This window comes from Oncorhynchus mykiss, unplaced genomic scaffold (assembly GCF_013265735.2).
Source record: "Oncorhynchus mykiss isolate Arlee unplaced genomic scaffold, USDA_OmykA_1.1 un_scaffold_325, whole genome shotgun sequence".
NCBI lineage: Eukaryota > Metazoa > Chordata > Actinopteri > Salmoniformes > Salmonidae > Oncorhynchus > Oncorhynchus mykiss.
In genome coordinates, this window is record NW_023493774.1 from 47,427 (window position 1) to 62,603 (window position 15,177).

A 15,177-nucleotide genomic window follows, 5' to 3' on the forward strand; every position below is an offset into this window, starting at 1 on the left:
CTCATTCATTTGTTATTAAGTCCAGCTGTTTTCTTATTTAACCTCGATCTTTGCTCAGCTCCAGTAGGTCTGCATTGGAGAGTGTTTATTATGAATTGTTATTTCACTGTGTGAAGTTGTTATTTCATCATTCTTATTATTACTGCTGAGCAGCATGACTCCTGAGAGGCACTAATAAACTGTCAGAAGTGGGATTTGAACCCACGCCTCCATGGGAGACTGCGACCTGAACGCAGCGCCTTAGACCGCTCGGCCATCCTGACTACAGCACAGTAACTGGGTATCGGGTTAAAGTGTATGCGGTAAAAGTAGAAATATGAACAACGCTCTAAAATCACCACAGAGACCAGAACAACTATGCACGATACTGACTTGCACTTTCAATAGTCATTTGTTTTTATAAATTAAAAAGTCCAGTCATTGATTTAACCTCAATATGGCCGTCAATGGGAAAGAGTAGTAAATCGCCATTGAATGAGCGCTAAACTGGCATCAGAATATGGCCATTCTGATATAAATGATAAAATTCCTCAGATAAGACTGAAAAAGTGTCTGGAAATATCAGCAACCATCAGGGTAAGAGTGACAACAGGTCCACATGGGGGAAATCCTTACAAATGGCTTAATGGGTCATGTCAACGCAATCGTGTTATTATTTATTTTTAGGGTTTAACAAGGCAGCTCACCTGTGACTTGACATTAGATGCGGCGACTTCGATTACCCTGCAGACGATATTTTTGTTCTTCCCGCCAATACAATCCACTGACAACGACCGACGAGTTCTGCGTTCCGAGATTATTTTTGTTATTTGCCAGTTTGGGGCCCGCCTGTGAAATTGCGCGATTCTTGCAATTCTCTTTCAGCCTCTCATCAACTAGCTGTTTTTGCAGAATATTAAAAATACGATAGTTATTCACTACTCATATTAACTAGGTGTCATTTACTTTACCTTAAGTCATTTATTTTTCAACTGGATTTTACAAAGGTGCATGACATGCAGGCGCTAAAAAGTTGTCAGGAGGGGGTTTCAAACCATGCCTATAGGGGAGTCTGCGACCTGAATGACTTAATGGTTATTTTCAAGGCAATCAAGTTTTTTCTTTTTCTTTTAGGGTTTAACAAGGTTTCTCACCTGTTACCTGTGGCTTGACTTTAGATGTGGCCAGTTCGATTACCCTGCAGACTATAAGAGTGTCTTCAGAATATGGCCAATTTGACATGAATTTAAAAATGCCTAAGATAGGACCAAAAAAGTGTCTGGAGCTTCCCGTCAGGGTAAGAGTGACAACAGGTTTCCACATGTCAAAATGGGGGAAATCTTAGCAAATGGCTTAATGGTTATTCATGAGAATCGTGTTGTTGTATTGTTGAGTGTATCATGGGATCTCACCTGAAATCTGTGGCTTGACTACAAACCTGTAACCTATGCTACTGTGGCCTATAGAGCTAGAAGGCTGGATAACCAGGTGTGTAAAGGTGTGAAGTGGGATAGATGGCCTGCAGTCCTATCCCAAATGGACAACTAATCCCTATGTACTTGCGGAGATCTGAGAGGATGCGATTGGTATAAGAAACACGACTAAACTTCAACCTCCGGAGGGGTCAAAAAAATGCATTTTCGTTGTCGGCAGGATTTGAACCTGCGCAGGAAGATCCTAATGGATTTCTAGTCCATCGCCTTAACCACTCGGCCACGACAACGTTGACAGAAGAAAACAAGCTGGTTAGGAGTGAATGGGCCAACAGGCATAGCCTACAGAAAGTGAAATTTAACAACTGAAAGATAATGCAGTAACTCATTATAATGCAATAACACAAAATGTTCCCCTCATTCATTTGTTATTAAGTCCAGCTGTTTTCTTATTTAACCTTGATCTTTGCTCAGCTCCAGAAGGTCTGCATTTGAGAGTGTTTATTATGAATTGTTATTTCACTGTGTGAAGTTGTTATTTCATCATTCTTATTATTACTGCTGAGCAGCATGACTCCTGAGAGGCACTAAAAAACTGTCAGAAGTGGGATTTGAACCCACGCCTCCATGGGAAACTGCGACCTGAACGCAGCGCCTTAGGCCGCTCGGCCATCCTGACTACCCCACAGTAACTGGGTATCGGGTTAAAGTGTATGCGGTAAAAGTAGAAATATGAACAACGCTCTAAAATCACCACAGAGACCAGAACAACTATGCACGATACTGACTTGCACTTTCAATAGTCATTTGTTTTTATGAATTAAAAAGTCCAGTCATTGATTTAACCTCAATATGGCCTTCAATGGGAAAGAGTAGTAAATCGTCATTGAATGAGCGCTAAACTGGCATCAGAATATGGCCATTCTGATATAAATGATAAAATTCCTCAGATAAGACTGAAAAAGTGTCTGGAAATATCAGCAACCATCAGGGTAAGAGTGACAACAGGTCCACATGGGGGAAATCCTTACAAATGGCTTAATGGGTCATTTCAACGCAAGCGTGTTATTATTTATTTTTAGGGTTTAACAAGGCAGCTCACCTGTGACTTGACATTAGATGCGGCGACTTCGATTACCCTGCAGACGATATTTTTGTTCTTCCCGCCAATACAATCCACTGACAACGACCGACGAGTTCTGCGTTTCGAGATTATTTTTGTTATTTGCCTGTTTGGGGCCCGCCTGTGAAATTGCGCGATTCTTGCAATTCTCTTTCAGCCTCTCATCAACTAGCTGTTTTTGCAGAATATTACAAATACGATAGTTATTCACTACTCATATTAACTAGGTGTCATTTACGTTACCTTAAGTCATTCATTTTTCAACTGGATTTTACAAAGGTGCATGACATGCAGGCGCTAAAAAGTTGTCAGGAGGGGGTTTCAAACCATGCCTATAGGGGAGTCTGCGACCTGAATGACTTAATGGTTATTTTCAATGCAATCAAGTTTTTTCTTTTTCTTTTAGGGTTTAACAAGGTTTCTCACCTGTTACCTGTGGCTTGACTTTAGATGTGGCCAGTTCGATTACCCTGCAGCCTAAGAGTGTCTTCAGAATATGGCCAATTTGACATTAATTTAAAAATGCCTCAGTTAGGACCAAAAAAGTGTCTGGAGCTTCCCGTCAGGGTAAGAGTGACAACAGGTTTCCACATGTCAAAATGGGGGAAATCTTAGCAAATGGCTTCATGGTTATTCATGAGAATCGTGTTGTTGTATTGTTGAGTGTATCATGGGATCTCACCTGAAATCTGTGGCTTGACTACAAACCTGTAACCTATGCTACTGTGGCCTATAGAGCTAGAAGGCTGGATAACCAGGTGTGTAAAGGTGTGAAGTGGGACAGATGGCCTGCAGTCCTATCCCAAATGGACAACTAATCCATATGTACTTGCGGAGATCTGAGAGGATGCGATTGGTATAAGAAACACGACTAAACTTCAACCTCCGGAGGGGTCAAAAAAATGCATTTTCGTTGTCGGCAGGATTTGAACCTGCGCAGGAAGATCCTAATGGATTTCTAGTCCATCGCCTTAACCACACGGCCACGACAACGTGGACAGAAGAAAACAAGCTTGTTAGGAGTGAATGGGCCAACAGGCATAGCCTACAGAAAGTGAAATTTAACAACTGAAAGATAATGCAGTAACTCATTATAATGCAATAACACAAAATGTTCCCCTCATTCATTTGTTATTAAGTCCAGCTGTTTTCTTATTTAACCTTGATCTTTGCTCAGCTCCAGAAGGTCTGCATTTGAGAGTGTTTATTATGAATTGTTATTTCACTGTGTGAAGTTGTTATTTCATCATTCTTATTATTACTGCTGAGCAGCATGACTCCTGAGAGGCACTAAAAAACTGTCAGAAGTGGGATTTGAACCCACGCCTCCATGGGAGACTGCGACCTGAACGCAGCGCCTTAGACCGCTCGGCCATCCTGACTACAGCACAGTAACGGGGTATCGGGTTAAAGTGTATGCGGTAAAAGTAGAAATATGAACAACGCTCTAAAATCACCACAGAGACCAGAACAACTATGCACGATACTGACTTGCACTTTCAATAGTCATTTGTTTTTATAAATTAAAAAGTCCAGTCATTGATTTAACCTCAATATGGCCTTCAATGGGAAAGAGTAGTAAATCGTCATTGAATGAGCGCTAAACTGGCATCAGAATATGGCCATTCTGATATAAATTATAAAATTCCTCAGATAAGACTGAAAAAGTGTCTGGAAATATCAGCAACCATCAGGGTAAGAGTGACAACAGGTCCACATGGGGGAAATCCTTACAAATGGCTTAATGAGTCATTTCAACGCAATCGTGTTATTATTTATTTTCAGGGTTTAACAAGGCAGCTCACCTGTGATTTGACATTAGATGCGGCGACTTTGATTACCCTGCAGACGATATTTTTGTTCTTCCCGCCAATACAATCCACTGACAACGACCGACGAGTTCTGCGTTCCGAGATTATTTTTGTTATTTGCCTGTTTGGGGCCCGCCTGTGAAATTGCGCGATTCTTGCAATTCTCTTTCAGCCTCTCATCAACTAGCTGTTTTTGCAGAATATTACAAATACGATAGTTATTCACTACTCATATTAACTAGGTGTCATTTACGTTACCTTAAGTCATTCATTTTTCAACTGGATTTTACAAAGGTGCATGACATGCAGGCGCTAAAAAGTTGTCAGGAGGGGGTTTCAAACCATGCCTATAGGGGAGTCTGCGACCTGAATGACTTAATGGTTATTTTCAATGCAATCGAGTTTTTCTTTTTCTTTTAGGGTTTAACAAGGTTTCTCACCTGTTACCTGTGGCTTGACTTTAGATGTGGCCAGTTCGATTACCCTGCAGACTATAAGAGTGTCTTCAGAATATGGCCAATTTGACATGAATTTAAAAATGCCTCAGATAGGACCAAAAAAGTGTCTGGAGCTTCCCGTCAGGGTAAGAGTGACAACAGGTTTCCACATGTCAAAATGGGGGAAATCTTAGCAAATGGCTTCATGGTTATTCATGAGAATCGTGTTGTTGTATTGTTGAGTGTATCATGGGATCTCACCTGAAATCTGTGGCTTGACTACAAACCTGTAACCTATGCTACTGTGGCCTATAGAGCTAGAAGGCTGGATAACCAGGTGTGTAAAGGTGTGAAGTGGGACAGATGGCCTGCAGTCCTATCCCAAATGGACAACTAATCCATATGTACTTGCGGAGATCTGAGAGGATGCGATTGGTATAAGAAACACGACTAAACTTCAACCTCCGGAGGGGTCAAAAAAATGCATTTTCGTTGTCGGCAGGATTTGAACCTGCGCAGGAAGATCCTAATGGATTTCTAGTCCATCGCCTTAACCACACGGCCACGACAACGTTGACAGAAGAAAACAAGCTTGTTAGGAGTGAATGGGCCAACAGGCATAGCCTACAGAAAGTGAAATTTAACAACTGAAAGATAATGCAGTAACTCATTATAATGCAATAACACAAAATGTTCCCCTCATTCATTTGTTATTAAGTCCAGCTGTTTTCTTATTTAACCTTGATCTTTGCTCAGCTCCAGAAGGTCTGCATTTGAGAGTGTTTATTATGAATTGTTATTTCACTGTGTGAAGTTGTTATTTCATCATTCTTATTATTACTGCTGAGCAGCATGACTCCTGAGAGGCACTAAAAAACTGTCAGAAGTGGGATTTGAACCCACGCCTCCATGGGAGACTGCGACCTGAACGCAGCGCCTTAGACCGCTCGGCCATCCTGACTACAGCACAGTAACGGGGTATCGGGTTAAAGTGTATGCGGTAAAAGTAGAAATATGAACAACGCTCTAAAATCACCACAGAGACCAGAACAACTATGCACGATACTGACTTGCACTTTCAATAGTCATTTGTTTTTATAAATTAAAAAGTCCAGTCATTGATTTAACCTCAATATGGCCTTCAATGGGAAAGAGTAGTAAATCGTCATTGAATGAGCGCTAAACTGGCATCAGAATATGGCCATTCTGATATAAATTATAAAATTCCTCAGATAAGACTGAAAAAGTGTCTGGAAATATCAGCAACCATCAGGGTAAGAGTGACAACAGGTCCACATGGGGGAAATCCTTACAAATGGCTTAATGAGTCATTTCAACGCAATCGTGTTATTATTTATTTTCAGGGTTTAACAAGGCAGCTCACCTGTGATTTGACATTAGATGCGGCGACTTTGATTACCCTGCAGACGATATTTTTGTTCTTCCCGCCAATACAATCCACTGACAACGACCGACGAGTTCTGCGTTCCGAGATTATTTTTGTTATTTGCCTGTTTGGGGCCCGCCTGTGAAATTGCGCGATTCTTGCAATTCTCTTTCAGCCTCTCATCAACTAGCTGTTTTTGCAGAATATTACAAATACGATAGTTATTCACTACTCATATTAACTAGGTGTCATTTACGTTACCTTAAGTCATTCATTTTTCAACTGGATTTTACAAAGGTGCATGACATGCAGGCGCTAAAAAGTTGTCAGGAGGGGGTTTCAAACCATGCCTATAGGGGAGTCTGCGACCTGAATGACTTAATGGTTATTTTCAATGCAATCGAGTTTTTCTTTTTCTTTTAGGGTTTAACAAGGTTTCTCACCTGTTACCTGTGGCTTGACTTTAGATGTGGCCAGTTCGATTACCCTGCAGACTATAAGAGTGTCTTCAGAATATGGCCAATTTGACATGAATTTAAAAATGCCTCAGATAGGACCAAAAAAGTGTCTGGAGCTTCCCGTCAGGGTAAGAGTGACAACAGGTTTCCACATGTCAAAATGGGGGAAATCTTAGCAAATGGCTTCATGGTTATTCATGAGAATCGTGTTGTTGTATTGTTGAGTGTATCATGGGATCTCACCTGAAATCTGTGGCTTGACTACAAACCTGTAACCTATGCTACTGTGGCCTATAGAGCTAGAAGGCTGGATAACCAGGTGTGTAAAGGTGTGAAGTGGGACAGATGGCCTGCAGTCCTATCCCAAATGGACAACTAATCCATATGTACTTGCGGAGATCTGAGAGGATGCAATTGGTATAAGAAACACGACTAAACTTCAACCTCCGGAGGGGTCAAAAAAATGCATTTTCGTTGTCGGCAGGATTTGAACCTGCGCAGGAAGATCCTAATGGATTTCTAGTCCATCGCCTTAACCACACGGCCACGACAACGTTGACAGAAGAAAACAAGCTTGTTAGGAGTGAATGGGCCAACAGGCATAGCCTACAGAAAGTGAAATTTAACAACTGAAAGATAATGCAGTAACTCATTATAATGCAATAACACAAAATGTTCCCCTCATTCATTTGTTATTAAGTCCAGCTGTTTTCTTATTTAACCTTGATCTTTGCTCAGCTCCAGAAGGTCTGCATTTGAGAGTGTTTATTATGAATTGTTATTTCACTGTGTGAAGTTGTTATTTCATCATTCTTATTATTACTGCTGAGCAGCATGACTCCTGAGAGGCACTAAAAAACTGTCAGAAGTGGGATTTGAACCCACGCCTCCATGGGAGACTGCGACCTGAACGCAGCGCCTTAGACCGCTCGGCCATCCTGACTACAGCACAGTAACGGGGTATCGGGTTAAAGTGTATGCGGTAAAAGTAGAAATATGAACAACGCTCTAAAATCACCACAGAGACCAGAACAACTATGCACGATACTGACTTGCACTTTCAATAGTCATTTGTTTTTATAAATTAAAAAGTCCAGTCATTGATTTAACCTCAATATGGCCTTCAATGGGAAAGAGTAGTAAATCGTCATTGAATGAGCGCTAAACTGGCATCAGAATATGGCCATTCTGATATAAATTATGAAATTCCTCAGATAAGACTGAAAAAGTGTCTGGAAATATCAGCAACCATCAGGGTAAGAGTGACAACAGGTCCACATGGGGGAAATCCTTACAAATGGCTTAATGAGTCATTTCAACGCAATCGTGTTATTATTTATTTTCAGGGTTTAACAAGGCAGCTCACCTGTGATTTGACATTAGATGCGGCGACTTTGATTACCCTGCAGACGATATTTTTGTTCTTCCCGCCAATACAATCCACTGACAACGACCGACGAGTTCTGCGTTCCGAGATTATTTTTGTTATTTGCCTGTTTGGGGCCCGCCTGTGAAATTGCGCGATTCTTGCAATTCTCTTTCAGCCTCTCATCAACTAGCTGTTTTTGCAGAATATTACAAATACGATAGTTATTCACTACTCATATTAACTAGGTGTCATTTACGTTACCTTAAGTCATTCATTTTTCAACTGGATTTTACAAAGGTGCATGACATGCAGGCGCTAAAAAGTTGTCAGGAGGGGGTTTCAAACCATGCCTATAGGGGAGTCTGCGACCTGAATGACTTAATGGTTATTTTCAATGCAATCGAGTTTTTCTTTTTCTTTTAGGGTTTAACAAGGTTTCTCACCTGTTACCTGTGGCTTGACTTTAGATGTGGCCAGTTCGATTACCCTGCAGCCTAAGAGTGTCTTCAGAATATGGCCAATTTGACATTAATTTAAAAATGCCTCAGATTAGGACCAAAAAAGTGTCTGGAGCTTCCCGTCAGGGTAAGAGTGACAACAGGTTTCCACATGTCAAAATGGGGGAAATCTTAGCAAATGGCTTCATGGTTATTCATGAGAATCGTGTTGTTGTATTGTTGAGTGTATCATGGGATCTCACCTGAAATCTGTGGCTTGACTACAAACCTGTAACCTATGCTACTGTGGCCTATAGAGCTAGAAGGCTGGATAACCAGGTGTGTAAAGGTGTGAAGTGGGATAGATGGCCTGCAGTCCTATCCCAAATGGACAACTAATCCCTATGTACTTGCGGAGATCTGAGAGGATGCGATTGGTATAAGAAACACGACTAAACTTCAACCTCCGGAGGGTCAAAAAAATGAATTTTCGTTGTCGGCAGGATTTGAACCTACGCAGGAAGATCCTAATGGATTTCTAGTCCATCGCCTTAACCACTCGGCCACGACAACGTTGACAGAAGAAAACAGGCTTGTTAGGAGTGAATGGGCCAACAGGCATAGCCTACAGAAAGTGAAATTTAACAACTGAAAGATAATGCAGTAACTCATTATAATGCAATAACACAAAATGTTCCCCTCATTCATTTGTTATTAAGTCCAGCTGTTTTCTTATTTAACCTTGATCTTTGCTCAGCTCCAGAAGGTCTGCATTTGAGAGTGTTTATTATGAATTGTTATTTCACTGTGTGAAGTTGTTATTTCATCATTCTTATTATTACTGATGAGCAGCATGACTCCTGAGAGGCACTAAAAAACTGTCAGAAGTGGGATTTGAACCCACGCCTCCATGGGAGACTGCGACCTGAACGCAGCGCCTTAGACCGCTCGGCCATCCTGACTACAGCACAGTAACTGGGTATCGGGTTAAAGTGTATGCGGTAAAAGTAGAAATATGAACAACGCTCTAAAATCACCACAGAGACCAGAACAACTATGCACGATACTGACTTGCACTTTCAATAGTCATTTGTTTTTATAAATTAAAAAGTCCAGTCATTGATTTAACCTCAATATGGCCTTCAATGGGAAAGAGTAGTAAATCGTCATTGAATGAGCGCTAAACTGGCATCAGAATATGGCCATTCTGATATAAATGATAAAATTCCTCAGATAAGACTGAAAAAGTGTCTGGAAATATCAGCAACCATCAGGGTAAGAGTGACAACAGGTCCACATGGGGGAAATCCTTACAAATGGCTTAATGAGTCATTTCAACGCAATCGTGTTATTATTTATTTTCAGGGTTTAACAAGGCAGCTCACCTGTGATTTGACATTAGATGCGGCGACTTTGATTACCCTGCAGACGATATTTTTGTTCTTCCCGCCAATACAATCCACTGACAACGACCGACGAGTTCTGCGTTCCGAGATTATTTTTGTTATTTGCCTGTTTGGGGCCCGCCTGTGAAATTGCGCGATTCTTGCAATTCTCTTTCAGCCTCTCATCAACTAGCTGTTTTTGCAGAATATTACAAATACGATAGTTATTCACTACTCATATTAACTAGGTGTCATTTACGTTACCTTAAGTCATTATTTTTCAACTGGATTTTACAAAGGTGCATGACATGCAGGCGCTAAAAAGTTGTCAGGAGGGGGTTTCAAACCATGCCTATAGGGGAGTCTGCGACCTGAATGACTTAATGGTTATTTTCAATGCAATCGAGTTTTTTCTTTTTCTTTTAGGGTTTAACAAGGTTTCTCACCTGTTACCTGTGGCTTGACTTTAGATGTGGCCAGTTCGATTACCCTGCAGACTATAAGAGTGTCTTCAGAATATGGCCAATTTGACATGAATTTAAAAATGCCTCAGATAGGACCAAAAAAGTGTCTGGAGCTTCCCGTCAGGGTAAGAGTGACAACAGGTTTCCACATGTCAAAATGGGGGAAATCTTAGCAAATGGCTTAATGGTTATTCATGAGAATCGTGTTGTTGTATTGTTGAGTGTATCATGGGATCTCACCTGAAATCTGTGGCTTGACTACAAACCTGTAACCTATGCTACTGTGGCCTATAGAGCTAGAAGGCTGGATAACCAGGTGTGTAAAGGTGTGAAGTGGGATAGATGGCCTGCAGTCCTATCCCAAATGGACAACTAATCCCTATGTACTTGCGGAGATCTGAGAGGATGCGATTGGTATAAGAAACACGACTAAACTTCAACCTCCGGAGGGGTCAAAAAAATGCATTTTCGTTGTCGGCAGGATTTGAACCTGCGCAGGAAGATCCTAATGGATTTCTAGTCCATCGCCTTAACCACTCGGCCACGACAACGTTGACAGAAGAAAACAAGCTTGTTAGGAGTGAATGGGCCAACAGGCATAGCCTACAGAAAGTGAAATTTAACAACTGAAAGATAATGCAGTAACTCATTATAATGCAATAACACAAAATGTTCCCCTCATTCATTTGTTATTAAGTCCAGCTGTTTTCTTATTTAACCTTGATCTTTGCTCAGCTCCAGAAGGTCTGCATTTGAGAGTGTTTATTATGAATTGTTATTTCACTGTGTGAAGTTGTTATTTCATCATTCTTATTATTACTGCTGAGCAGCATGACTCCTGAGAGGCACTAAAAAACTGTCAGAAGTGGGATTTGAACCCACGCCTCCATGGGAGACTGCGACCTGAACGCAGCGCCTTAGACCGCTCGGCCATCCTGACTACAGCACAGTAACTGGGTATCGGGTTAAAGTGTATGCGGTAAAAGTAGAAATATGAACAACGCTCTAAAATCACCACAGAGACCAGAACAACTATGCACGATACTGACTTGCACTTTCAATAGTCATTTGTTTTTATAAATTAAAAAGTCCAGTCATTGATTTAACCTCAATATGGCCTTCAATGGGAAAGAGTAGTAAATCGTCATTGAATGAGCGCTAAACTGGCATCAGAATATGGCCATTCTGATATAAATGATAAAATTCCTCAGATAAGACTGAAAAAGTGTCTGGAAATATCAGCAACCATCAGGGTAAGAGTGACAACAGGTCCACATGGGGGAAATCCTTACAAATGGCTTAATGAGTCATTTCAACGCAATCGTGTTATTATTTATTTTTAGGGTTTAACAAGGCAGCTCACCTGTGACTTGACATTAGATGCGGCGACTTTGATTACCCTGCAGACGATATTTTTGTTCTTCCCGCCAATACAATCCACTGACAACGACCGACGAGTTCTGCGTTCCGAGATTATTTTTGTTATTTGCCTGTTTGGGGCCCGCCTGTGAAATTGCGCGATTCTTGCAATTCTCTTTCAGCCTCTCATCAACTAGCTGTTTTTGCAGAATATTAAAAATACGATAGTTATTCACTACTCATATTAACTAGGTGTCATTTACGTTACCTTAAGTCATTTATTTTTCAACTGGATTTTACAAAGGTGCATGACATGCAGGCGCTAAAAAAGTTGTCAGGAGGGGGTTTCAAACCATGCCTATAGGGGAGTCTGCGACCTGAATGACTTAATGGTTATTTTCAATGCAATCAAGTTTTTCTTTTTCTTTTAGGGTTTAACAAGGTTTCTCACCTGTTACCTGTGGCTTGACTTTAGATGTGGCCAGTTCGATTACCCTGCAGCCTAAGAGTGTCTTCAGAATATGGCCAATTTGACATGAATTTAAAAATGCCTCAGATAGGACCAAAAAAGTGTCTGGAGCTTCCCGTCAGGGTAAGAGTGACAACAGGTTTCCACATGTCAAAATGGGGGAAATCTTAGCAAATGGCTTAATGGTTATTCATGAGAATCGTGTTGTTGTATTGTTGAGTGTATCATGGGATCTCACCTGAAATCTGTGGCTTGACTACAAACCTGTAACCTATGCTACTGTGGCCTATAGAGCTAGAAGGCTGGATAACCAGGTGTGTAAAGGTGTGAAGTGGGACAGATGGCCTGCAGTCCTATCCCAAATGGACAACTAATCCCTATGTACTTGCGGAGATCTGAGAGGATGCGATTGGTATAAGAAACACGACTAAACTTCAACCTCCGGAGGGGTCAAAAAAATGCATTTTCGTTGTCGGCAGGATTTGAACCTGCGCAGGAAGATCCTAATGGATTTCTAGTCCATCGCCTTAACCACTCGGCCACGACAACGTTGACAGAAGAAAACAAGCTTGTTAGGAGTGAATGGGCCAACAGGCATAGCCTACAGAAAGTGAAATTTAACAACTGAAAGATAATGCAGTAACTCATTATAATGCAATAACACAAAATGTTCCCCTCATTCATTTGTTATTAAGTCCAGCTGTTTTCTTATTTAACCTTGATCTTTGCTCAGCTCCAGAAGGTCTGCATTTGAGAGTGTTTATTATGAATTGTTATTTCACTGTGTGAAGTTGTTATTTCATCATTCTTATTATTACTGCTGAGCAGCATGACTCCTGAGGCACTAAAAAACTGTCAGAAGTGGGATTTGAACCCACGCCTCCATGGGAGACTGCGACCTGAACGCAGCGCCTTAGACCGCTCGGCCATCCTGACTACAGCACAGTAACTGGGTATCGGGTTAAAGTGTATGCGGTAAAAGTAGAAATATGAACAACGCTCTAAAATCACCACAGAGACCAGAACAACTATGCACGATACTGACTTGCACTTTCAATAGTCATTTGTTTTTATAAATTAAAAAGTCCAGTCATTGATTTAACCTCAATATGGCCTTCAATGGGAAAGAGTAGTAAATCGTCATTGAATGAGCGCTAAACTGGCATCAGAATATGGCCATTCTGATATAAATGATAAAATTCCTCAGATAAGACTGAAAAAGTGTCTGGAAATATCAGCAACCATCAGGGTAAGAGTGACAACAGGTCCACATGGGGGAAATCCTTACAAATGGCTTAATGAGTCATTTCAACGCAATCGTGTTATTATTTATTTTCAGGGTTTAACAAGGCAGCTCACCTGTGACTTGACATTAGATGCGGCGACTTTGATTACCCTGCAGACGATATTTTTGTTCTTCCCGCCAATACAATCCACTGACAACGACCGACGAGTTCTGCGTTCCGAGATTATTTTTGTTATTTGCCTGTTTGGGGCCCGCCTGTGAAATTGCGCGATTCTTGCAATTCTCTTTCAGCCTCTCATCAACTAGCTGTTTTTGCAGAATATTACAAATACGATAGTTATTCACTACTCATATTAACTAGGTGTCATTTACGTTACCTTAAGTCATTTATTTTTCAACTGGATTTTACAAAGGTGCATGACATGCAGGCGCTAAAAAGTTGTCAGGAGGGGGTTTCAAACCATGCCTATAGGGGAGTCTGCGACCTGAATGACTTAATGGTTATTTTCAATGCAATCGAGTTTTTTCTTTTTCTTTTAGGGTTTAACAAGGTTTCTCACCTGTTACCTGTGGCTTGACTTTAGATGTGGCCAGTTCGATTACCCTGCAGACTATAAGAGTGTCTTCAGAATATGGCCAATTTGACATGAATTTAAAAATGCCTCAGATAGGACCAAAAAAGTGTCTGGAGCTTCCCGTCAGGGTAAGAGTGACAACAGGTTTCCACATGTCAAAATGGGGGAAATCTTAGCAAATGGCTTAATGGTTATTCATGAGAATCGTGTTGTTGTATTGTTGAGTGTATCATGGGATCTCACCTGAAATCTGTGGCTTGACTACAAACCTGTAACCTATGCTACTGTGGCCTATAGAGCTAGAAGGCTGGATAACCAGGTGTGTAAAGGTGTGAAGTGGGATAGATGGCCTGCAGTCCTATCCCAAATGGACAACTAATCCCTATGTACTTGCGGAGATCTGAGAGGATGCGATTGGTATAAGAAACACGACTAAACTTCAACCTCCGGAGGGGTCAAAAAAATGCATTTTCGTTGTCGGCAGGATTTGAACCTACGCAGGAAGATCCTAATGGATTTCTAGTCCATCGCCTTAACCACTCGGCCACGACAACGTTGACAGAAGAAAACAGGCTTGTTAGGAGTGAATGGGCCAACAGGCATAGCCTACAGAAAGTGAAATTTAACAACTGAAAGATAATGCAGTAACTCATTATAATGCAATAACACAAAATGTTCCCCTCATTCATTTGTTATTAAGTCCAGCTGTTTTCTTATTTAACCTTGATCTTTGCTCAGCTCCAGAAGGTCTGCATTTGAGAGTGTTTATTATGAATTGTTATTTCACTGTGTGAAGTTGTTATTTCATCATTCTTATTATTACTGCTGAGCAGCATGACTCCTGAGAGGCACTAAAAAACTGTCAGAAGTGGGATTTGAACCCACGCCTCCATGGGAGACTGCGACCTGAACGCAGCGCCTTAGACCGCTCGGCCATCCTGACTACAGCACAGTAACTGGGTATCGGGTTAAAGTGTATGCGGTAAAAGTAGAAATATGAACAACGCTCTAAAATCACCACAGAGACCAGAACAACTATGCACGATACTGACTTGCACTTTCAATAGTCATTTGTTTTTATAAATTAAAAAGTCCAGTCATTGATTTAACCTCAATATGGCCTTCAATGGGAAAGAGTAGTAAATCGTCATTGAATGAGCGCTAAACTGGCATCAGAATATGGCCATTCTGATATAAATGATAAAATTCCTCAGATAAGACTGAAAAAGTGTCTGGAAATATCAG

At 41.0% G+C, this 15,177-nt stretch overlaps 13 non-coding genes across 13 annotated transcripts; all 13 read right to left on the minus strand.

Moving 5' to 3' along the window:
* Positions 1-180: 180 nt before the first annotated feature.
* trnal-cag lies at positions 181-263 on the minus strand. Its single transcript has one exon. It is a non-coding gene; the product is annotated as a tRNA-Leu (tRNA).
* Positions 264-1,620: 1,357 nt separating this feature from the next.
* Positions 1,621-1,702, minus strand: trnas-aga. The gene has a single exon. It is a non-coding gene; the product is annotated as a tRNA-Ser (tRNA).
* Positions 1,703-3,834: 2,132 nt separating this feature from the next.
* trnal-cag lies at positions 3,835-3,917 on the minus strand. The gene has a single exon. It is a non-coding gene; the product is annotated as a tRNA-Leu (tRNA).
* A 1,744-nt stretch (positions 3,918-5,661) lies between these two features.
* On the minus strand, positions 5,662-5,744 carry trnal-cag. Its single transcript has one exon. It is a non-coding gene; the product is annotated as a tRNA-Leu (tRNA).
* Positions 5,745-7,488: 1,744 nt separating this feature from the next.
* Positions 7,489-7,571, minus strand: trnal-cag. The gene has a single exon. It is a non-coding gene; the product is annotated as a tRNA-Leu (tRNA).
* A 1,354-nt stretch (positions 7,572-8,925) lies between these two features.
* trnas-aga lies at positions 8,926-9,007 on the minus strand. The gene has a single exon. It is a non-coding gene; the product is annotated as a tRNA-Ser (tRNA).
* Positions 9,008-9,313: 306 nt separating this feature from the next.
* trnal-cag lies at positions 9,314-9,396 on the minus strand. The gene has a single exon. It is a non-coding gene; the product is annotated as a tRNA-Leu (tRNA).
* Positions 9,397-10,752: 1,356 nt separating this feature from the next.
* trnas-aga lies at positions 10,753-10,834 on the minus strand. Its single transcript has one exon. It is a non-coding gene; the product is annotated as a tRNA-Ser (tRNA).
* A 306-nt stretch (positions 10,835-11,140) lies between these two features.
* trnal-cag lies at positions 11,141-11,223 on the minus strand. The gene has a single exon. It is a non-coding gene; the product is annotated as a tRNA-Leu (tRNA).
* A 1,355-nt stretch (positions 11,224-12,578) lies between these two features.
* Positions 12,579-12,660, minus strand: trnas-aga. The gene has a single exon. It is a non-coding gene; the product is annotated as a tRNA-Ser (tRNA).
* Positions 12,661-12,964: 304 nt separating this feature from the next.
* Positions 12,965-13,047, minus strand: trnal-cag. The gene has a single exon. It is a non-coding gene; the product is annotated as a tRNA-Leu (tRNA).
* A 1,357-nt stretch (positions 13,048-14,404) lies between these two features.
* On the minus strand, positions 14,405-14,486 carry trnas-aga. Its single transcript has one exon. It is a non-coding gene; the product is annotated as a tRNA-Ser (tRNA).
* A 306-nt stretch (positions 14,487-14,792) lies between these two features.
* trnal-cag lies at positions 14,793-14,875 on the minus strand. Its single transcript has one exon. It is a non-coding gene; the product is annotated as a tRNA-Leu (tRNA).
* Positions 14,876-15,177: the final 302 nt, after the last annotated feature.